At 37.9% G+C, this 24,761-nt stretch overlaps 1 long non-coding RNA gene across 1 annotated transcript in view; it reads right to left on the bottom strand.

Annotated features, from left to right (window-relative positions):
- Positions 1-24,500, bottom strand: part of LOC148113075 (uncharacterized) — a 75,416-nt gene extending 50,916 nt beyond the window's left edge. The window contains exon 1 of the long non-coding RNA XR_015728596.1: positions 24,365-24,500. This is a non-coding gene — a long non-coding RNA (uncharacterized LOC148113075). The remainder of the gene's footprint in view (positions 1-24,364) is intronic.
- Between the last annotated feature and the right edge of the window lie 261 nt (positions 24,501-24,761).

The following is a 24,761-nucleotide window of genomic DNA, read 5'->3' as shown; positions in this document are numbered from 1 at the left end:
CAGAACATTAAATCAGCAGAATGAAAGGCAAGCAAACAGAGAGGAAACATAAAAATGAGCTGGCTACTTCAAGGCACAGCTACAGTAATTATTTCAGTCTTTTGCTTACGGGGGTACCAACTGTTTACAATTTACTGGCAAATTGGGTATTGGCAAAGCTTGGTATTCTCATTTTCCCTCCTGGTTCAGGAGTCAAAAACATATGCTACCTTTCGTAATGAACTCGCCTAAGATTTGAAGCTATTCATATTCATGTCACCAGAAATGTTTACGCAGGAGCAAAATGCTCAGATATCCATATAAATCAGAAACATCTCAAAGTTTATATTTCCTTATGCTTCTTTGGCATTGCAAAGCAGACAAATGTAATTTAATTACAAACAAAAAGAAAAAAAATGGAAATTATTGTTCTTTGAAAATAATGCAAGCCAATGCAAAGTTTCAGCATCCTTCAAAGATTTATAACCTATCAATAGATACAAAAGAATATAGAATATATTGTATATACCTTGCATATTTTCCATCTTCTCTGCATAAATTATACATTTATTATCATAATTATAATCTTATTTGTAGATTTTCACAACTCTTTTCTTATAAAATGTAGCTATATAGTAATATTTGCAATTTTTAAAGGAAAAAACACACTTCATTTTCTACTTATTTACATTCTGCCAAGATTCTCAACCTGTCCAGGGTCTCTTAATGTATTTCTGTTGGAAAAGCTTCTGCTTTAAGCAACCCTGTTATATGCAAGGCTCAGTAGTACTCAGGGGTGAAATGCTACCGGTTTGGACCAGTTCAGCCGAACTGGTAGCGATGGTGGTGGGTGGTTCAGAGAACTGGTAGCGATGGCAGCGCGAGGCTCCACCCACCCACCTGGTCATCGTTACTTCCTGGTTTTAACCAGGATGTAACCTTTTTTATCCTCTGCACATGCGCTGAAGGGTTTGTGCATGCGCAGAGGGTCCACGTGTGTGGAGTGTGCACTTCAGAACTGGTAGGGAAGGTAAGTAGATTTCATTCCTGATAGTACTGTATTTGAATACTGAACAACATTTACTGAATAATGGGTCGTTTTTGTGTTTGACATTTGATTAATAATTGCCAATGATTAGAGAGTAGGCTCCATAACAATAGAGGTTCCATTATTATACCCTATAACAATAGAATTGTTCTTATGATGTCTGTTTCTTAACCTGACCTACTTTGAATGGTGGACAAAAAGGTTCAGAAGAAGCACACTTTCTCCATTTTGTCCAACAAAATGGGGAAAGTGTGCTTCTTCTGATCCTTTTTGTTACCCATCAAGGCAGCCAATAGAGTTTCCACTGCATGCTCAGGTATGAATCCTAATTGAAAAGGACCCAAATAAAAAGATCCATTTGTCTAAAACATTTTGTAGTTTCTGCCCCATTACTCTTCTCAGGCAATAAGTCAGGATTTGGAGAATCGTGAATCTGAGATTTACTCAGGGTAAAAGAGATAAGAAGATTCCCCCCAACCTCACAAGGAACTGTTTGTGAAAGTGAGTAGGTGTTGGAAGGAAGAGGGGGGAGCTTGAGATGCAATGTTTCATCATTTCCAACCTTAAATAGTCCTGATTCTTTATGGGATATCCTTAATACTATCAGTCTTTTGGATACATATAGTAATGTAGGTGAAAATAGAATCTCTCTAAGTATTCCTAGACTCTTCATTATGCCCTGATGGATAAATTGATTAGCTATTGTGAAGATATCTTATGTATTCAAAAGAACATACAGTAATTGTTTTAAAAGGTATTAAATCTGTCCATTTTATAGGCAGCATAGTATTGTAACTGCTTTGTTGTTTAGCTGCTTTGTTGTTTAGCCACATCTTTATTTTAGTTATGCAGCCTCTGTCTTCATTATTATGTCTATATATAGTTTGTATATAATGTTATTTTGTTAGCTAACATGGAATCTGTAGTTAAAATGCAATTTTCTGCTACTAAGACAAAAGATAAAGTCAAAAGATAAAGTCAAAAATCCTCAATAGGATTTGGAAGCCACTGCCCCAGGAGACAGCTCCTATTATCTCATACAGCTCCATGATGACAAATAGGATATCCCTTTCCATATATGGTAACTATACAAAAGAACATGAATTACTAAATACTAAAGACATAGCACAGACCTAGATAAAGCACGGATTTAGATAAATTGTAGTGCATAAATGCAAATTTATAAATACATACTATAATTTAAACACAATCCATCTATTGTATTGGAGAAGACTATCATTAAGATGTCCTATTTGTATACTTAAATTGTTTCCAGAAATTTTCTGTTGATAGGAAATTCCAGTGAATGGTGGAGGATTGTCTTGTGTAGAATGGAACTCATGGCTAAGTTTAGTATGCATGAAAAAAGTATGTCATTTTTTTTAAAGGAACAACTGCCTTGATTCCTTTTCCTTCTGCATTCTTCTCTGTTAATGAGCTTTGTATTTGTTGGACTCTATATCTTCCACATCCAATGTATTTAGGAAATATTAAGTTGGTGATCACTGGACAGTAACATAGATTGATTCCTGAGGGAAAGGGTGCAGCTTTAACCAAGGGTGGGCTTCAAAAATTTTAGCAAGGGCTTCTCTGCCTGGTTGCTGGGTGGGCATGGCCATGGTCTGTGTGGTCTAGTCGGCCTCCTGCACCACAGCGGGTGATGGTGGTGGTGGTGGTGGTGTTTTTGCCCTCTCTGGGCTCCAGAGGCTTTCCTAGAGCCTCCAGGATGCTCTGGAGGCCCTCTGGAGGCTGGAAACGGGCCTGTTTCTGGCCTTCCCGAACTTCTGGTAGGCCCGTTTTTTGCCCTCCCTGAGCCTCTGTGCGCATCCTGCACTTACCTGCATCCAAAACAGTCTGTGTGGGGCCTTCTGGAAGGGGCAGGGCGGCATAGGCAGGGCCAGCCAGGAGTGGGATTTGGGGTTCTCCAAACTGCAGAGAATCTTAGCTAAAGGTTCTCCTGAACCCCCGCGAACCCCCAGCAGCCCACCCCTGGCTTTAACTGATGGGAGGGAAGGTAAGACTATTCATGTTATGGTAGTCAGGTTTCCAATATTTTTTGTTTTAAATATCCTTCTATTTTGATGATGGCTCAGAGAGGCAAGTTTCAACGAACTGAACATTGAACTAGACAATGACTTTACTATGAGGCAGCCAATCAAAACCCTGTTTCTTTATGTATTCAATTGTTTTTATCTTTTTAGTTACAAGACTGCCTTTAACTAACTATGTTTTCCTATCATCTGTGGTTAGGGACTCTCTGCTTCTTAATGCTCTATTCCTCTTAGACTGTTATTATCATTTATCAGCCAAACATTCTTAATGCTTTCAGTGTACAGAATGTCCTGTGAGGTCCCTGCGATCCCATATATTTCAAGTGCTTTACTTTTTTTGTGGGCCCACATCATGACTTCTGGATTTTATCCTATTAAAATTTTGGATATTAATGTTTACATAATAACAATCATAAGTTTTTGTTAACAGCAGGCATATGCACTTATGCTGTCTTATGAAACACCTTTATATTAACAGTGATTAAGCACTTTCTAAGCTTCTGGGCTACTGTTACTCATTTAATATATTGATTTACCATGTTCAATGAAAGAACAGAGTCCTGTACATTTATAAGTAGTTCTGCACATGCATTTCAACAGATCTAATTTCTTCCATTGTGATAGTAGAAGCTGGTTCCGATGAAAATAATTTTTTATTGGCAACAATGAATTCTGTGTTCTATATCAAATCCAGCAATCTATACTCTTTACTGTGCGTGAAGAAGCAATTCAGGGCAAAACAAACAATAAAAATCTAAGCTATTATATAATGCAGAATGATTAAAATGGAAAAGAGAATGTATTTCTGTTTCATCAGCTTGAGAAAATGCTTCTATTTTTCCAAGTTTTGCTTGGTTGGACCTTCCATATAATATTGATGAAAATAGACAGTGAGACTGGGGATTCAGCAAAATAAAAGCAATTCTTTAATGGGTGCACCCATTCAAGTGACTGAGTGAAATAGTGCTGTCAGTTAATCATAGCACATGTATCTCATACCTTGGGGCCATCTGCCCTTGGTGGGTTTATGTTTTTTCAAGAACTGTTTTTCTAAAGGCAAGGGAGATGGAGTGTGCCAAGACTGGACTGCACAGACAGTGGACTCTTGTTTTACTCTCTTCCATTGAGAGATTTCTCACACTCTGATCTGTGCAATATAAGAAGCTGGCAGCCTAGGCTGTTACTGCTTGGATGCTGGGAATGGAATGCTTGTGGCTGATCACATTTTCCCCTGGAGGTCATGTACAAGCATGTAGTGCATGTTGCAGTAAATGAAGATCAGCCATTAACTTCCTATGGATATTTTATACAGCCGTGTATGCATGTGTGTGTTTGTGCTCATGTGTATATGTTCTTGAATAGGTAGCAGTCAGAGGGCTTGAAACTTAATGTGTATTTTTTTTTAAATAGCATCTGTTAGGGATGAAGACATAATAAGGATTTTTAAAGAACGGGAGTCATTGGTGGTTCCTTTGGAAAAGCTGTTTGCATTAGAAAAAAGATTCCTGTTGAACCCACTGTAGAGAATCATTTCAATCAAATGTATTATTTTGTGAGGGCTGCAAAATATATGGATTTCTCTTTTCTTGCTTGCAATAGCAGCAATCTTGACACTTATAATTCTCCACCACTATCAGAGAAGGCAGCTAGTATAATTAACCATGACTATTGATATTTTGCTGATGCTACAGTAAAGTAGAAACAACAATACCAACATGGCACCATACCAATCGTTAAGGATATTCTTGGCTCATAACTGATGTTATGGATTATTGAGCAGAGTATCCCTTGAGAATGCACATGAAAGCGGCTGAGAGTGAATATCCACACTTAATATACTGACACACTGAGTTGTGGTAATCTTTTACTTTTAGAAAAAAGTAAAGCAAATCCAATAACAATCCAAGTCATACACAGATAAGGCGATAGTTAAAATATCAATTCAGGGATATTCCAAGTACAAAGTCTTTTTATCAGTTGTTGTCATTACACAATAAAACAGTTCTTCTTGAGATTCAAACAGGAACAAGTTCAGTATTAAAACATTCAATAAATAGTAGAAAGCAACAAGTAGCAATGATCAAACAGTGATCATGCAGAGAGATCAGGTAGAGAGTAACAGCAAATAAGCAGATAAAATGGTGTAGTGTTTCTCAAGCCATGATTCAGGCTTCCCCTTAAGTACTTTGGCTACAGAGCTCAGCCAATCAGGATACAGAATGATGCAATACAGTCTTAAAGCAATATAATACCTTTTGACAAACATGTATTAATAGTTTATATATTGCCTGACCAACTAGTTAGACAATAGCCATTGTCCTAACATCAATGATATTAACACCCATAACTATGTCTTGAGAGCAAGTTTGAGTTTGGTATAGTGGTTAAGGCACCAGGCTAGAAACTGTGAAACCATGATCCTAATCCTACCTTAGGCTTCAAGCCAGCTGGGTGACTTGGGCCAACCTTAGAAGCAAGGCAATGGCAAGCCATTTTTAAATCACAATTGTTTCCACAACCATTATCTTTCATGTTCCCATCATCTATTGCAATTTTTTGGCTTAGTGGAGACATTTAGAACTCTGGGATCATGTTGAGGAGAGTTTCAGACAATTGCTGCCAAAATGGACATACAGTAGCTACTCCCACATTGTTGCCAAAAAAAAGGTTGAATGACCATGCCTACGAAGTCATAAAGATAAAACCCATATTTTACATAGCTATTAGCTATCAATCTCTTTCATAAATATTTAATATTTTAAAAACAATATTAGGTTTAATAGTATTTTTACTAGATGTATGCTTTTAGTATATCTATGGATAGTGTATTTTTCTCCATAACAGCAATGCTGCGATTGAGACTAGATTGAAAAAGAGCAAATAGCTTAAAGTCACCCAATGAAATTCAGTGGCCAAAACGTAGAATTTGAATCCCATGTTCCTAGTCCATCCCCTTAACTACTACAGTGGCTCAGTGTGTAGCTTGTCATAAAATCCAAGGTTGTTATATTATTGCAATCTTTAAAGATTGACTGGTTCCCAATTTATTGATCCTCAGTCATCTTTAGAATAACTGCATATGGCAATTAGTCTGACTCTGACTAGCTTTTTGGATGGTTACTATATTGGAGCATTTAAAAAACTAAGTTTTTTAAAGACAAAGCATGCACCAAATCTGTCTTGTCTACTCAACATGATCCATTCAAATATAGAGCTCTCTGAAAGGAGAATACAGGATCCATTTTAATATGCACATTTTGGAGAAGAGGCACAATTTTTGGAATTTCAAAATGTTTGGAGATTTTTGTGAAAACTTGAATAATGAATAACTTGTTCAGATCAATATAAATGGTTTTATAAATAATGAAGCATTAAAAGGGTTTACTAATACCTCAGGGAAATAAGCACACAGCCCATTAGCCTTCAGAGGTACAGTAACAGACTCAGGGGGAAGAATATGTAGCCCTCCAGATATTGCTGAACTGCATGTATAAGCAAGTTTATGCTATCAGTGAGGGACTTGACAGTAATTTAAGACCTACGTAGACTGGAAACTGAAGCTGAATTCAGTTTCTTTGGCAGGGATCATTTATGTCATCACAGAGGACTTAGGTTTCATTTCTAGTTTAGCTAGTTTGGAAACAATGTGTGATATTTGACCTTAATGGGCCCTATGCCATGTGAGAGCTTGTCTCAGGGTCCTTGTGACGAACTTGTTTCACACTAGAATGACTAAACATCAGAAAGCAAAAATATGTACCTTGCACATCCTGCTCTTCTCACTGTTCCTGACTAGGTCTTTGTCTCTTGAAGAACTAAAGTTTTGAAGTATTGACATGTACTAAGAAGACTTTTGGTCCATGGAACACATTAATTCCTCACATAAATGTCCCCGTATAAATTATTCAACTAATTTGCACCCCATTTCTGATAACTCAGATTAGTTGCTATACCTATTATCTCAATTAATTTCTCACCACAGAATTCAGTCTTCTCTTTAAAATCAATTTCCCCTCCATTAATTACCTAGGCTTCATTACCTCCCTAAATTAAGTTCAAAATAAATAAAGTATTACAGCTACGGTGTGCAGTTCCTTTTGAGATGAACTGAAGTGCTATGGTTTTTCTTTTTTCTTCCTTTTTTTCTTTCTTCTCTGTCATTTACCTCAGCGAGATTTATTTATTTACTCAAGTTCTGTAGCCACCCAACTCAACTAAGATGTTTCTTTTGTCTTTCCCCTTTCTTCCTTTTTCAATTTACCTGAACATTTGTAAACTCAATATTTCCCCTTTGAAGGGAAACAATGTGAAATCCATTTCTTTTCTAGGGACACTACACAGAACAAAAAAGTCTTCAGGCTGGGGAAAAAAATTAGAAATGGTATTACCTCTCCCAAAGCATTTAAAGTCTCTCATCATGAAGAGAAAAGTAGCTCAGTTGTTGGCTGGGATTATGCTCCTTTTCCATACTGAAGCATGCTACTCTCTACCAAAGTCTTCTAATAATACTTACAGTTGGTAGTTGTTGCAAAATGGGAGTCTTGTCTAGACTTTAAGTCTTAATTAAAGAGATCCAAAATTATGAATATACTGACCCAGTCCCGCATGAAAAGCCCTAGCTCTTATCCTAGGAAATTACCATTTGGAAATCCATGAATAGACTGCTATATCAATATCAGCTTAGCTAAGTGTACAAAGGTTAAGTAGAAATGCTGCAAATAGGAAACCAATCAACCAACCAACTAACCAACCAACCAACCAACCAACTAACCAACCACCAACCAACCAACAAATCCTCTTCACCCCATATAATTTATGAAGTAAGTAATTTACTATATTATTGTATCTATATCTTGCTTTTCAGCTTTTGACTGTGGTTCTGATTTTGTGAGTAGAAATTTTTATGCACCATACACTTATTGTCCTTTGGCAATGGGAAATCTAATTTGATATTACATCAAGGCCAAGTGGGGATGAGAAGCATGCCTAAATCATTAACAGTGCCTATTGTAAATATTTTCTCCCATACTGTATATTTCTAAAGTACTATTTCACATTAAGATAGGATTAAGTTTTCATGTCAGGCAGATTTGGAAGTGAGTTTTAGATATATTTCTACAGTAAGTAGAAATTGTGTCTGTAAAAATTGAGGATTACTTTATTTTTGAATGTAATCATCCTTTTAGACATTATATCCGTTCTGGATTTGGTAAAAGACATCTCTTCTTTAGATTAAATGGTGTCTACTGATTGATGTTGATTCCTAGGTGATAGTTAGGATGGCTAAATTCCTTGTGTAAGCAAATAAGATTAGAATATACTCTGTCTCTTTCTTCTGCTATCCTATATGTATATTGTTGGGATTAATGCGACATTAGTTGGTTACAGTGGGAAAATAGATCCCCATGTTTAGGCAAAAGGAAAGACATATGCAAGTTCTGCTAGATAACGATTGATACCTGTATTCTAATGGCAATTTGATTCTGTGAGAATTTGGATTGAATAATTGCTGAAGGTACTTATGCTAACAATTTATGCTCATTATTTTCATTACAATGCCCTATTATAAAGATTAAAAAGATGCATTATTTTATCTTTATGTTCTGCTTTTTCTTTTCAAATAGACTACATAATATCATGAAATAAAATGCATGTACAATCTTAATTGTTTGACTTTGTTTATCCCATGGAGAAACCAATACAGCACTTACAGTAATTAAGATATTTTTTCTGGTCTTCTCATTTTGTTAATGATATCTTATTGAAAGCCGAGCAGTAATTACTGCCCACTGAGGTACACGCTCCGAAGCAAACTAATGGCCAATGACCAATAATGATTACATTAGTAATTATCTCTTATGAAATATAAGCAAACAAGAAAAAAAAGTCTGAAATTAAAACCAGTATGTTTGAAACTAAAATTGTTTATCTTATTAAATAGTACTAAAATTGTATTTGCAATTCATCGGAAAAATATACAACAAGCTGTTTTTCCCAACTGAATGCTAATGCTTTACTTTTTCAATTATATCTCGAAAAATGTTTCTTTAACCCACTGTCTAAGGAACAATTGAAAACAACAGGTGCCAATTTTCAGTGGTGATGCTGTTGTTCACATTATGAGGGGTATAATGTTCCGGATGTATATTTTAGAATATTTAAATACATGTGTCCCAAAATGTACATTTTCTTGTCTCATTAATACATCTAAAGAATATAATATTCAATTTCTTTCATGTAAGAAAGAATATACCTCTCAAGAGTAAAACTAAATTGAGGTAAATAGTTTGAGAATAAAATAACTTTAGAAGGCAATACACTTTTATCTATAGTATTTGATAGACTACTGTAGCTCCTAGTCCTCAAAGCATCAATATGTGTGGAACGACATAAACAAATAAAAGTGCATGAATGGTATTTGCATCTAATTTCAATTTTATACAAAGAAAACGTACAGTTCCAATAACTTATATGAGGTGTCTTTGTCTCTAGGGATGCTGCACATGTTTTGAATCTGAAATGTTTTCAGCTTCAGACACTTCCAGAAATGTCAGCCCAGCCTTTTTCAAACATGAAGCAACTATTTCAAACTTGAAACAGAGTGTTTCAAGCTCAACATATTTCAGATCCAAAACATTTTGCATAATCTTTTAAATAATAAAATCTTTATGCATAAAAATTTATTAGGATAGTTGTGAACTACATTGGAAGATCTTGAACCTAATCTAACACAACAGATTCTGGAACTCAATCACACAATAGATTCAAAAGTCCAAAACAAAATGACTCTCTGTCCTGATGCTTGTGCCTCACCTGTACGGGAAGTAGAATTATATAGTGCCACAGGCAGAATGAATTGCATATTTCAGCCACACAAAGAAACCAGTCCAAATTTCATCTCCACCAGAGTCCTCCAATTTCTTTTAGTGATCATTTATTCCTACAGTATCTGCTGTTTCCAGTGTTTATCCAGGCATTACTCGAGACTATTTAGACTCATAATTTCTAAATATACTCAAGCCTTTTGATTAGGACTTTTTCAAAAGCTTTTTGGAAGCCCAAATATGTTCTGCCAAACTGGATTTTTCTTTCTATATTTGCTTGTTCTCTCTCTCTCTCTCTCTCTCTCTCTCTCTCTCTCTCTCTCTCTCTCTCTCCCTCCCTCCCTCCCTCCCTCCCCCTCCCGCTCCCTCTCTCTTTCTGTCAGCAGCAAAGAAGATATGGAAGAGGGAATGACACTGACCAGGGGCTTAATGGCTTCATCCCTCAACTCCTGCAGACTTAAAGATGGATGGGAGGAGCCTGGTCTGGCAGCAGAAATTTGGAGAGACATCTGGGCATTGACCAGACAATGGTCAGACTGGAGCATCCATAGGATAATGGATATTAAAATACTCAAGGAAAAGAAAGTTTTTCTCTTTACAAATAAATATGCCTCTCTTAAAACCCAAACAACTAAATAACACTCAAACAACCTCAAACCTAGGGGGAATAATGTTAAATGCACATTCACTAAACCTTCACATCATTGATGTTATGCCCTTTCCTGGAATTGTCTAAAACAGTGTTTATCAACCTTGGCAACTTGAAGAAGTATGGATTTCAATTCCTAGAACTCCCCAGCCAAGATGGCTGGTTGGGGAATTCTGGAAATTGAAGTCCACACCTCTCCAAGTTGCTAAGGTTGAAGAACACTGATCTAGAAGCTTTTTGTCATCTAGTAAAATTCTGAAGAGTGCCTTTTCTCTTGCTGCTAACATTCACTTCAGACTGATATAGGATGCAGATGCAGTCAGGGTTCCAAGTAATACACTCATAGCGAACATAACTCTGAGGCAGGTAGATTCCTCAAAGAATAGTTTTATTGGATATATCATATTGGCACAGTTCTTATAAAAACCAACTCTGAAAGCCCCCAAGGTTTTCACCTAATTAAAAGTAAAAGTTTTTCCCCTTTCCCAAACAATCAGTCACATGGTCCAATCAAGGTGCCATCCGGTTGCCTGGTGACATCACTCCTCCTCTCCCTCTGGCCACCTGTGGGAATGTCCTTGGTTCACAGGAGAAAGTATTTTGTTTTGGCTACAAAACCCCAGATATCTCTATCCCCCCTCTCTATCCCTCAGCTCCAGTGTGGCAACACTGAAGCTTCAAAATGGCTTCTATCAGATCAGCTTCAGGGTTGACAACTGCCTGATAATTATCTTTTGTACTGTTTGTTATAAATGCATGCTCTTTTGGCCCACTTTTATACACACATATACCCTGGAGATTTGTTCTTACTTAAAGAGAAAAACCTAGAAAAAAATTATAGGATGCAAAAAAAAAAAAAAAAGCCCAAACCTGTACGTATTCAAGGCTTCTTTATCTCTTTTCTACCATTTAGTAGTCATTTGGAATGCATATCATAAACAAAAGTTCAGCCTCCATTTCAGATTCCATGCAAGACTGCCAGAAGAGGAGATTTTCCCAGCCTAAGCTGTAATAGGCACTGGGCACAGAAGCTCAACTAAGAACATATAGGCAGGCAGGGAACAACACAGCATTTTCCCTTCCTTCAGTAACACTCACATGTCAGAAGACAGGGCTATTCTCTCCATCTCTACAATAGTGTCTATCATCCACTTCTGCATGTTCTGTTCTGCTGTCCTTCCACTGTCAGGTTCGCCTTTTCATTCAAGATGAGAATCAGGGGCATTTAGGCTTATGTACAGCCCCATAGCCCTTTACAGCACTCGCTGGGTAAGTTTACAATATAAACAATATTTGCATATTGCCCCCAACAATCCGGGTCCTCATTTTACCAACCTCAGAAAGATGGAAGCTGAATCAACCTTGAGCCCCATCAGGATCAAACCCCAGGTTGTGGGTAGAGTTTGCCTGCAATACAGCAGATGATGGGGCTTGCAGTTGAAAACATCTGCTGGGCACCAGTCTGGGGCTGTCTTTGAAATTCTTGCAAAAAATATTTTGGCTGTGGAAAGACTATCCTTACAGATTTTGCCTTAAATCTGCCTCTGAAAAGGAACATTCTGTACTTGCTGTCGTTGCTATTTGTCTCAAGAAACAAGCAACATCAGTTGCTCAAGTGGAGTTATAAATCTGAAGTAATTGCAAGCAAAACCTGATACTACAAAGTCAAATTTAAACCTAGCATAATGTGTTTGTGCCTTTATATCTGGCAGCAAATTTGGCCCAATATATTTTATTCCTAATTCGCACCTTAAATCAGATTTTCAAAGGCTCAGCTGAATAAGATATGCCTCTGTAAAGTATGTTTTAAATTAGGAGTGGTGGAATACTGTGCTTTTGATTCCAGGATGAAATGTATATCCCCTTGGAACAGGAAAAAAAAAATTGCTTCTATTGGCTTCTACTCCTTCTCTCCTCACCCCCACCCTTGTCAAGAATTTTAGGATCCAGCAAAGAGAATTTCTGAAACAAAAAACCCTTTTTTTTCATCCCAACCTCCACATTTTCTTCTAGGTGCAGAGAGATGGTTTAAAAGGGCAAGCTATGTTAGGCCAAAGTATTTCTATAGGTTAGGGAAAGAGTTGAGCTGCTTTAGGAGGAAAGGAGGTGGAGTAAAAGAAAAAAACCCACAAGGCTTCCAACTGGTTTTAATTTTATTTGTAATGTTCATGGGAACCAGCCACACATGCTTGGCTGAACTCAGGACTTGGATATTTGGCAGGTTTTTTTATGACCCCATTTTGGCAAGTTTTCAAACTCTCCAGATTGCTTCCATTATCTGCGAATAAGCACCAACCACCAGTTTAATCTGAGTGGTCTGATATAACTCTAATTAATGCTAGTTAAGAAGTAAAATCAAAACAATGTAAAATATTATGCTGAGTTCCATTGTATATCTGCAGTAGAAAAATCTTTTAGGATATTTGTGTGTAAATATACAGTACAATATATACAACTGTTCCTGAGCTAGCACAGCAGCATTGGAAAGATTCTCACTACATGAGAATAAAATCTACTCTCATTTTAACTGTGTCTCTCATGAAAGATGGCAACAGCTACTCTACACATTTTTAGAATTGTTTGGTAGCAAAGGTCTACACATAAGTGTACTCTAATATTTAAAAAAGCATCCCATGGCTTTACATGCCCTGAGTATGCCAAGATGATTCTGAATAGAGGATTTCTATTCATGATCATCATTTTTTTAACATTGCATGATTCAATATTTATTAAATTTATTTGCTGCCTAACTCACTATGGGATACTCTAGGTGATTTACAACAATAAAAAGGAAGAAAAGAGTGTAAACAAAATAGAAGTAAAACAATAGAACAATAAAATAAACAATAAAAAAGAAAATAATGAGAATGCATCAGTATGGTAATATAGAGATGGATGGGTAGAAGCAGAGAGAAAGAGGAGGGAGGTGGAGTCTGCCATCAATTCTGTGGCATGGAACTCCCAGATTTGGTGTCCAAGCTAACTGGAAGAACCAGGTCTTTAGGGTCCCATGGAAGGATAGGAGTATGGGAGCAGATCTTATCCTAGAGGGTTGGATGTTCCAAAAAGTGGTCACTGCAACAGAGGAGGTTCTTCTTCTGGATCTCGATAATCAGAGTTCTTTGACCAACAGGATCCATAGTTGGCCCTCCCTGCTGGCACGATTAGGACAGGTTTCTTCTAGCAGGATCAGACAATTTATTAGGTAGCCTGGACTTATGCCATTAATGGCTTTAAAGGTCATAACCAACATCTTGAACTGCACCTGGAAGCATACCTGTAGCCTGTGAAGTTTGTGGATAAGAGATGTCATATGGGCCAGCCTAGAGACTATAAAGACTACTTTCATTGCTGTACTTTGCACCAGTTGAAGCCTCTGAATATATTTCAAAAAAATAGATACCATGTAGAGTGCTTTGTAAAAGTCCAGATGACAGATGACTAGGGCTTGAGTAAGTAAATGCAGGAAATTATGATCCTGAAAGATCATAGCTGGTACACAAACCAGAACTATGCAAAAGCTCTCCTAGTCATGCCCACCATGTACCCTTTGAGCAGAAGATATGAGTCCAGGAGAACGCCTAAGTTGAAAACTGGGTCTGAACAGGGAAATGCATCCAGAACTAAGGATGACAAAGACTTGGATTCTGAGGCTTAATGCACCCAAAGCCATTCAGTCTTCTGGGGTTCAGACAAAATTTGTTGTCCCCCATCCAAGACCCTACAGCCTTAGGCACTGTGAGACGGCAGAGAGAGCATTAATTAGGTCACCAGGCATAGAGATGTATAGCTGAGTATCATCAGCATATTAATAATATCTCAACCCATGGTGATGGATGAACTCACCAAACAGTTTTATATAGATGTTAAACAGGAGAGGACAGAGTGTTGAGCCTGTGGGACATTATAGTTATTAAATACTATATTAAGTCATTATAAATTTCCTGGAATAAATTATTACAGAATACTTTACAGCATGCCATGTACAATTAGCCAATGATCAAATCAGAGCAAACCAGCTCTGCCCTATCTCCAAATCTGGTGTGTGGTTCTGTCCTATTATCGTAACTTGGCTACCCGTGTCAGCATATTGCATAGCCAGCCAACCACTAACTATTTCTCTTGCAAAGATGGGACAGAATCAATAACTATGGCAACCTCCAGATGGCAGTTTCCCTTGGCTGCTTTCATAATGCGGTATATGCTGGAATGAGGTTGGGTGCAGCGTGAGTGGGAATCACATCACAAGAAAAAGGCACCAATGAATGTAGAAGCTTAGGCTATGGATTCTATATTGAGCTCTACCACCTGGACCAGATTAACTAACTCTTCTGGTCTATCATGCAGACTGATATCATCCAACACACTGCTGCCATCCTCTGGCTTGTGAGTATCAGCTGTGTTGAATCAGTGAGCTAGATGTTCTGGACATTTTCTGTATGGCATCCTTCCAAGCATTTCTGATTATGCAAATTCCACCTGCTACCTTGATTATATGTAAATGACATTGGGGTGTTATTCAAGTGTTAATATATTTTACATGAAAAGAGTTGATAGAGTGGAACCCTAGTCATATTTACAAGGATGATGTAAATCTCACTATCTTTGCTAAACTTACTGGCTTATATTTGATGAGGAAATCGTGTATAAAAATTTGAAAATGATTGTTCACACAGAAGTGTGTGTTTGTCTATTTATAAAATGTAGATCTTCCTTCCTTCTTTCCTCCCTTCCTTCCTCCCTTCCTTCTTGTCTTCCTTCCTTCCTGCCTTCCTTCTGTACTTGCAAAAAGACACTCAACTTTACATGGGAGCAATATAATTGTACCACTTTTTTTTACTTTCACAATTTTCATCTGAAGATAAGAAATATGTTTTGGTTGTATATATTATATATAGAGAAGCAACTTAGAACTAAGGAGAAATTTCCTGACAGTTAGAACAATTAATCAGTGGACTAATTGCCTCCAGAAGTTGTAAATGCTCCAACACTGGAAGTTTTTAAGAAGAGATTAGACAACCACTTGTCTGAAGTGGTGGAGGATTTCCTGCCTAAGCAGGGGGTTAGACTAGAAGACCTCCAAGGTCCCTTCCAACTCTGTTATTCTATATTCTGAGCTTTTGTTATCCAAGATAGAATAGCAAATGAAGGCTTGCCTTGTCATATCCAAAGGCCAGCCAAACATATCTTCTCTCCAACAAAAAATATACAATAATAGTATGCACACCTATTTATTTATGGCATTCTGATATGGCATTCTTGAATCTTCTCTTTGCCTAATAGTAGGAGTGGCTTTGTTCAATATGGACTGTGCTTGTGGCTAAGACTGGGGCAGTAGCTCAAACTATTCCAGAACCTCTCCATCTGACTGTATGCTGGACTTATAGGACCACAGTGCTATTGGTCAGGGAGAACTGCAGGACTCTTAGTCATTTAAGCACACCATACTGCTTGTTTGGGCTGATAGGCACTAAGATGTTGTCTCAAACCTGACTAAAATCTATATACCAAAGCACCAATAGAGGGCAACTGAACCATCTCCACCCCGGGCCACTCCAATAATGCCCTTGAAGTGATGTCCCGGTGCCTGGAGGCCCCCACAGAAAGGGCTCGCAATCTGGGAGTCCTCCTGGATATGCAGCTATCCTTGGAGGAACATCTGATGGCTGTAGCCAGGGTGACTTTTTATCAGGTTCGCCTGATCCGCCAGTTGCGGCTGTTCCTAGATCGGGATTCCTTGTGCACAGTCACTCATGCCCTTGTCACCTCTCACCTGGACTATGGCAATGCTCTCTACATGGGGCTCCCCTTGAAGAGCACCCAGAGGCTCCAACTGGTCCAGAATGAGGCCACGCGGGTAGTTACGGGAGCTGCATGGTGCTCCCACATAACACCTCTCCTGCATGAGCTGCACTGGCTTCCAGTGGTCTTCTGGGTGCGCTTCAAGGTGTTGGTTATCACCTTTAAAGCGCTCCATGGCATAGGACTGGATATCTTCAAGACCGCCTGCTGCTACCAATGGCCTCCCACCGACCTGTACGCTCCCACACAGAGGGTCTCCTCAGGGTGCCATTGGCCAAGCAATATAGACTGGTGGCCCCCAGGGGAAGGGTCTTTTCTGTGGGGGAACCTGCCCTCTGGAATCAGCTGCCCCCAGAGATATGAAGAATCCAAGACCTGGGTGCCTTCCGCCGTGCCCTTAAGCCTTTTCTTTTTCAGCAAGCAGGGCTGGCTTAACACTTTTTAAAACGTTTTTAATAGGTTTGTTATTGTTTTTTTTTATTATGGGGCCAAACGCATATATATCTTTTTAACTATATTTTAATGTTTGTATTTAAGTTTTTACTTTGGCTGTGCACCGCCCTGAGTCCTTCGGGAGAAGGGCGGTATATAAATCTGATAATAAATAAATAAATAAAATACATAAACCAATAAAGGAGCCTATCCAGATACCTGAGAACTATCGAAACTTTTTGTTTGTTTAGAATAAACTAGGGGTGGGTTCTACTTACCTTTACTATTGGTTCACCTCGCACCTGCGCGCGCTCTTCTGCGCATGCACAGAAGCTTCTGCGCATGCGCAGATCACCTATGATGGTGTCCAGGTCAGTGGGTGGAGCCTCCTGCCGGTTTTACTACTGGTTCTTGTGAACTGGTCTGAACCGGGGGCAACCCACCACTGGAATACACATTGTGTGTGTATGTTATTCATTATATAGATTATAATGACCATTTTTGTGATGACTTTGAACATGCCATTTCAAATATCAAAATACCACATTTTGACTGTATGTTTCAAGGAGAGAACTTGGAGTCTAATATTTGTAGGCACTGCTCTTAGTGTCAGACTCCTTGCCCTGATTGGAAGATTGAAAACTTACCAACTTCAAAACTTATCCAAAAGTCCTAGTATTAACTGTATCTATAAGAATGCATCTTGGTCTCACAAACTTTCTTTGAGAAGAAAAATGGTGGATTGCTGCAGCCCAGGACTTTTCCTAGAAATGTACAAGTTTGCCATGAAGATAATCTTCAGTGATACAAATCATCCTGATAGACTAGAAGCAGTAATGGGAAGAAGCAGACTACTTTTCCTTTTCCTTCCTTCCTTCTACCTACTCTAGGAGCCTTTTTGAGATTACATAGTTTATTCATAACAGTCGATTTGTGAAAGCACCTACAACATACTCTCAAAATTCAGAATAAAACACTAGCCTATTGTTGAGACATACAATTTGACAACTGAATTACCACTTTTATTTTACAACAATTGCCCAAGCATGAATTTAGTGTTTAACCATGTATTATTTTTCACTCATTTAAATAGGTAATACTCAAATCTGATTTTGGAAAATATCCATTGAAATTAATGATAATGTTTGAAATAAGTGATTTAAGCATTTTAAGCACTTTTAAAGCCAATTTTAAATGTTGCATTTGTTCTGGGAAAAGATTCTGGAAGTCCAATGAAGCCGATTCAAATTCTCTTTGGACTTGCAGTGCTCACATTTCTTAGTGATGTTTGGGTTATATTTTTGTTATAGAACACCATTTCACCCTTCTGTTCTTTCTGAAAGCATTTCAAGCTTGGTATTTGAGGGCTGGCTGGATCATGTTTTCAAGGGCATCTGTTTCAAGCTGCAGTTGAGGATGGGGCCCATAATGCAGACTGCAAGGATCCACCTAGAATTGCTTGAATTAAGTCCTTGCACCTGGATATAATTGTTGCGCTGCTGTGCTGGGGTTTTCTTAAGCTACTGGTAAAACAAATTAGCTCATTTTAACTGGCATCCAGTAGAGAGGCACACAACTCTCCTCATAGAATGTTTTTCAAATAATTATTTTTCTATTGCCAGCTTTGGCTCATGAATATTTTTCTAAGACTGAGTGAAATTTTATTTGAAAAAGGAAATGGAGGAGCAGGAGCAGGAGGAAGAAGAAGAGGAGGAAGAAAGAAGATATCTGATTGTAAACTTTAACATTAGCACTGTTTAGATTGGGATGTAATGTTTGTGTTGCTTAATTGTAATTCCACTCCACTCCCCAACGTACACATACAACCCTTTCCCAATTCAAAAATACCAGTCAGATATGTAAAAAGTTACATAAAATCTAAGCAAAGCAAAAGCCGTCCGCAACACGTAAACCCTGCTATATATAATTCAAGAATATGAATTTGTTTTTTTTCTAAACAATAACAATTATTTTTTAAGGTGGAATTGGATAGAAAAGGACAAAGAGTATTCATCATATGTGCTTGTAAAGTGTCATAAGCTTTAATTTTACCTTCATAGCTCATTGAATTTAATTTGTATATTTCTGAAATCCATCAAAATTAAAGTTTTCAATCACATTTGATATGGTTTGTCATGTTCCTTCTTAATTCATGATTGTACATTGAAAGTTCTTCAGAGAAGAGAATAGGAAAAATTAACCCTTGTACATTTTAGAATACATATTCAGGAGTTATTCTGTAAGTTGTCTAGCGCTTTATAGGTAGAATCAAACCATAATAGAAATTTAAATTTATGCTGAGGTTACAGTTACAATCAGTTGCACATAGGCCCTAATCTTTCAGAAAGTGTTGCTGGCGGATAGGTTTCCAATCACAGGGCCTTTGACTTGAAAAGATTCTCAGATCTCATATAACATTGTAGATGAAACTTTTGGGAGATGATGTACATAGGATTGGGGGCCTATCAGTATCAGATTTATCATCAGTATCAGGTTTATCAGCCTTCAAGCCCTAGTCATCTCTTGGTTGGACTATTGCAATGTGTTGTACCTGGAGTTATCTTTGAAGAGCATTCGGAAGCTCAGCAGGTGCAGAGTAGCTCTTGGGGCCCCAAGGGTGCCCATGTAACATCACTGCTCTGTGAACTGCAGTGACTTCTGGCCTGCTTCTGAGTGCAATTCAAGGTGTTGGTAATCATCTTTAAAGTCTTTCATGGCATGGATGCAAGCTACTTAAAGGGCTGTCTCATCCCAATGGGATTGGCCCACCCCACTTGTGTCAGCAGAGGACGTGTGCTGCGGGCCCTGTTGGCCTGAGGAGGCATCCTGTGGGCCCTGTCAGCCTGAATATTCAGCTGGCAGAGTCCAGAACAAGAGCCCTGCCATTGTATCTGCCCTTTAGAACGCTTACTGACCAGAGCAAGATCAGCTCTAATTCTCCTGACCTTCAGTAAGAATCTAACACCTGGCTCTGCTGGTTCAGCTTGGGGCTCCAATAGGGGAGCATCACAATGGTAGATTAACAGCAAACTTACCTCCCCACGATCTCACTCCCTCTCTCCCCATCTTTTAATTGGGTCACAGTATTTGGTTTTTTCACAGTACTATGTCCCAAAACACAAATCATTTTGTCTTTTGTATAGTTTTTGTCTTTTTAAGCTTGTAAGCCACCCAGAATTACCCTGTGGTAAGATAAGTGACCAATAAATTTTACAAACAAACATCTAAGAAGAAATTCCTGGACTTTCAACATAGCTTGACAAGGCTTGAATTCTGATTAAGGCTGTTAAGTGCCTGACAAAGTTCCCTAAGAATCTTTTATAATCTTACATAATAATTATTTCATATTATAAAGAAAGCTCTAGAAGAGTTGAATGCCTTCTGTCAACATGGAGGCAGAATTGCTTTTTTTATGCCCACTGTAAATGGATATCAACAGGGCATGAAAGGGAAGAAATTATGACATGTGTTTCATGACATCACAGAAATGACACAATTTATGTATTTGCATTAGATGTCAAGGCTGAAAATAAAATGTCCTTATCTACTAGTAGTGAGCAAATGTCACCCCCCCCATGTTTAGAAAGGGGAAGTATATAATTCAGACCTATCAGCTTCATATCCTCAGTTGGTACATGCTTGGATTATTGAACAGCATAATTATGAGCACTTGAATAAGAATGCTTACATTAACAGGAGCCACCATCATGATGTTATACAAAATTTGGGCATTCATGATATACTCCTTAATAAAGTGGGAAAATGTTGGCCACTTGGCCATTTAATGCTCTAGTTATAGATGAATTCACAGGTTGCATAATCGCACCAACATTAGTGAAGAATTGGAAAATAAATTTTTTAAAAAGCTGTAGACAAGCATGAACGCTGGGTTGAAATGAATAGAGTGGCATTTAAAAAGAAGAAATATAAATTTCTGCACCTTATAGGAAAAACATATGACACAATTTAAAACGGGAGGCTGAGATTTGCAGTGCTACACATGAAAATCACAATCCTTGTAAACCACAAATTAAATATGAAGCAGCAAGTGATACATTTGCTAAGAATGTAAATGGCATCTTGTGATACACAGAACTGAGAACAGGAGAACTGATTTTTCAATACTCTGTTCTGATCACAATGCTCCTGAAATATTGTATCTATTTCTGAACACTGCATTTCAAAAGGCAGAAAGACAAAATTTCAGAAGAGGGATACAACTGAAATTGTGAAGAGTCTGGAAACCAAGCTGTACAAGGAATGGTTACAGATCTGGTTACATTTAGCCTACAAAACAGAGATAGGTGGCTATAATAGTTGTCAACTTGTTAAAGAGTTGTCACATACAGTATAAATTCAGATCAGCACACAGGTTAAGCAGTTTAGATCAGGGGTGAAATCCAGCAGGTTCTGACAGGTTCTGGAGAACCGGTAGCGGAAATTTTGAGCAGTTTGGAGAACCGGTAGCAGAAATTTTGAATAGTTCAGAGAACCGGCAAATATCACCTCTGGCTGGCCCGAGAGTGCGGTGGGAATGGAGATTTTGCAATATTCTTCCTCCAGGAGTGGGGAGGGAATGGGGATTTTGCAGTATCCTTCCCCTGGAGTAGGGTGAGAATGGAGTTTTTGCAGTATCCTTCCCTGGAGTGGGGTGGGAATGGAGATTTTGCAGTATCCTTCCCCTGCCATGCTCACCAAGCCACGCCCACCAAGCCACACCATGCCCACCAAGCCACACCCTCAGAACCAGTAGTAAAAAAAATTGGATTTCACCACTGGTTTAGATTACCTTATCTTTCTTTAATTTGAACCCTGTATAGAAAGAGCAAATGCATGGGAAAAAAAACCCAATAATTTTTTAACACATGAAGTAAGGATCTATAGTTTATTTTCAGTTTAGGCTTATTAATGAACCCACTGGAGGTCCTTGTTCTGGAGATCAGAATGACCAATTTACTTTTGTTTCTACAATGGTTTGCTCACAATTTGTCATGGATAGAGGCTAATGAATAATTACTGGTTATTAATTCTTGTTTGTGTGACTCCATAATGGTTCTACAAATATCACTGTTGTTCCCAGTTCCTGTGGTAACATGTAACTGCTCAGAGTCATTAGGAGTTGGATGGTATATAAATTTAATGTTATTGTTATTGTTATAATTATTATAATATAACCTAAATAACCAGAACTTAATCTTAAATAAAGTAGCTCCTTTTTCAGAACGGTCACATTCCTGCATGTTCAGGCAGTTTCACAAACCATAGAGTGGTTAAATATTTTCTAGTACCTTTCAAGTAGTAAATGCTTTCGGCCAAAATTGTATGTTCTAGGGTATTGGACCACAAGTCTCCTGGCATCCATAGTTATTGTCCATGCTGGGTGTGAATAGTGAAAGTTGTTATTAACATTCTTGTTTAGAGAAGGCTGCGGTTCCCGCTTTGTGCAGAAAATGGCAGAGGCATTGTGAAACAAGCTGGAACTTGTTGCCTGAATGTGTTTTTCACAAAATGAATAACTAAATAATTTCAGTTCATGATATAGCTAAATAATTATAGAATGTAGCCATAATGGTTCTACAGGATACACTTGGGCATCATTTTCTTGCATAAATTCTAACAGCTTAAAAGTAGTAGTAGCAATAATAATAGACGATAGCTTAATAATTCTTAGATCCTTGGTTAGGACTTGAATTATTAGTTTTAGATTGTGAATCTAACTGTAGCTTTACATACGCATAATAATAAGTGGTCTCTGGTACATAATGGCCAGTGGTGAAATGTAAAATTTGTTACTACCGGTTCTGTGGGCGTGGCTTGGTGTGTGTGTGGGGGTGTAAAATGACTGAGTGGGCATGGCCAAGTTTTTTTTTTAAACTTTTAAAACCATTTTTTCTACAACCTCTTTGGCTGAAGAGGTTGTAAGAAAAATGCTTTTAAAGCCTCTGACGATCCAAGCTGACTTACCTGATTGGCAGAGGTTTTTTTTCCTTTTAAAAACATTTTTTTTATAACCTCTTCGACCAAAGAGGTTGTAGAAAAAATGCTTTTAAAAAAAGCCTCTGATTTTTGCGCAGCTCACCTAGGCAATGGGGGAGGGCAGGGATTTTTGCTACTGGTTCTCCGAACCACCCGCCTCCATCGCTACTGGATCAGGTGATCCGGTCCGAACTGGGAGCATTTCACCCCTGATAATGGCGCATTGGAAGGTCTGCAAGAAATATCATTTGCCTGCATATAAGAACTGTGGGTCCACAGACAAAGTAATAGAAAATGAAGACATGAAATTGTTCAGGGACTTTAGAATTAAAACAGACAAGTTCCTGCCATATACCAGCCCATGCTCAAAAGTTATTGAGAAAATAAAGTCTGGATACAGGACATGGTATAACTGAAGACAGTAGAATAGAGGAAAAGATCTGGAAGAAATCACAAAAAAAAAGATCTGCAAATAGAAGTAGATTGATTGTGGCAAAGCAAAAAAAGAGTCTAGGACAACTCACTGCAGCCAACTCGCCAGGGCCAAATCATCACAGGACAATTTTCCATGGTCAACTTGCCATGGGACAATTTGCCACGGGACAAGAGTTATACTAATATTGAAGAAGTGGTGGAATAGAATCAGTTAAAAGAAGGATGCAAGAAGGGATAAAATGAAATGTGAATGACAAAAATTAAAATATTTTTAAAATTATTTTAAATAATTAAACTGAATTGTTGAATTGTTCTGCAACAAGTTGTACCAGATGATTTGGCTTTGGTGAGTTGTCCTGCGGTGAGTTGGCTGCATGAGTTGCTTGCGGCGAGTTAGCCATGGCGAATTGTCTCATTCTGAGCAAAAATAATAGCAGTAGTAATACGCCCATTGGGTACAATCCCAAAACATCTGGATCATCACTTGAAAACTATCGGCATTGACAAAACCAATTGTAAAAAATCAATTGCAAAAAGCAGCTTGGTACAGCTTACATCCTGCAATAGTACATTTAACACTATCAAGCAACAATATTTGCTTATCTCAGGTCCTTGGGAATGATGGGATAGCTGAATAAAAATGCAAAATCAAGTCTAAACATCTGGCTAACTGTGTGACCAACATAATAATAATAATATGAGCATCTAAATTTTCTGTTAAAATATTGTCCATCGCTATAAAATATTCAAAGAACAGGATGCTGTGGGAAGAAGCTCCTTCCCTGTTACCATACTATGCCAACCCAGAAATTAATGTTGGGCTATTGTGTTGTGTACCATCATCTTCCTCTTCTTTTGTAGTCACTTGATACCTATTCAAGTAGTAATTTCATTCCTACATGGGTTGTGGGGGCCAGAACATAAGAGGTATAATTCTAACCTGATTACTATATCAATTGATATTTAGGACCTGTTAGATTTTTGGCTATTTTCACCTGGGCTCTGTGAGCCACTTTAAGAGGGACAGTATTTTAACTAATAATGTTAAGGAACAATTTAGAAAATTGTTAGTTCTTACCGTAAAAGCATATGTGTTTAAGTAATAAAGTCACAGGATGGAATCATGATTTTGTAAATGATGGAGAAAGAAAATAAAATAAAAACTTACTTTGCTCCATGATAGATAGGCAGGAAAAATTGACAACATGCTTATTCACTGCAATTTCCATGTTGCAAGCCAATAAACCCCAGGTGCAGGTGCAGATCCTTCAGGCATGTGATTTATTGCCAGTGACATCTGAGATTATACAGGTTAATATTAATAAACATTGACATTGGATTTTATCAACATTTTAGAAATATAGACTAAAACTGTACAGTATGGCTAGCTGATTGAGACACCCTAAGTCTAAGAGGTGCTATGACTTTTAACCCCCCCATCCCAAAAGTTTCCAATATTTTTTTCCATATTTGTTCTGTGAAGATTATATTGTTCAGCACACATCATACTCTAGGCCCATGATGGCGGACCTATGGCACGTGTTCCAAAGATGGCACAAGGAGCC

This window comes from Pantherophis guttatus, chromosome 6 (assembly GCF_059756535.1).
Source record: "Pantherophis guttatus breed Tessera chromosome 6, ASM5975653v1, whole genome shotgun sequence".
Classification (NCBI taxonomy): Eukaryota; Metazoa; Chordata; class Lepidosauria; order Squamata; family Colubridae; genus Pantherophis; species Pantherophis guttatus.
The sequence above is the reverse complement of the archived record's forward strand: the minus strand, read 5'-3'. Positions and strand labels throughout refer to the sequence as shown.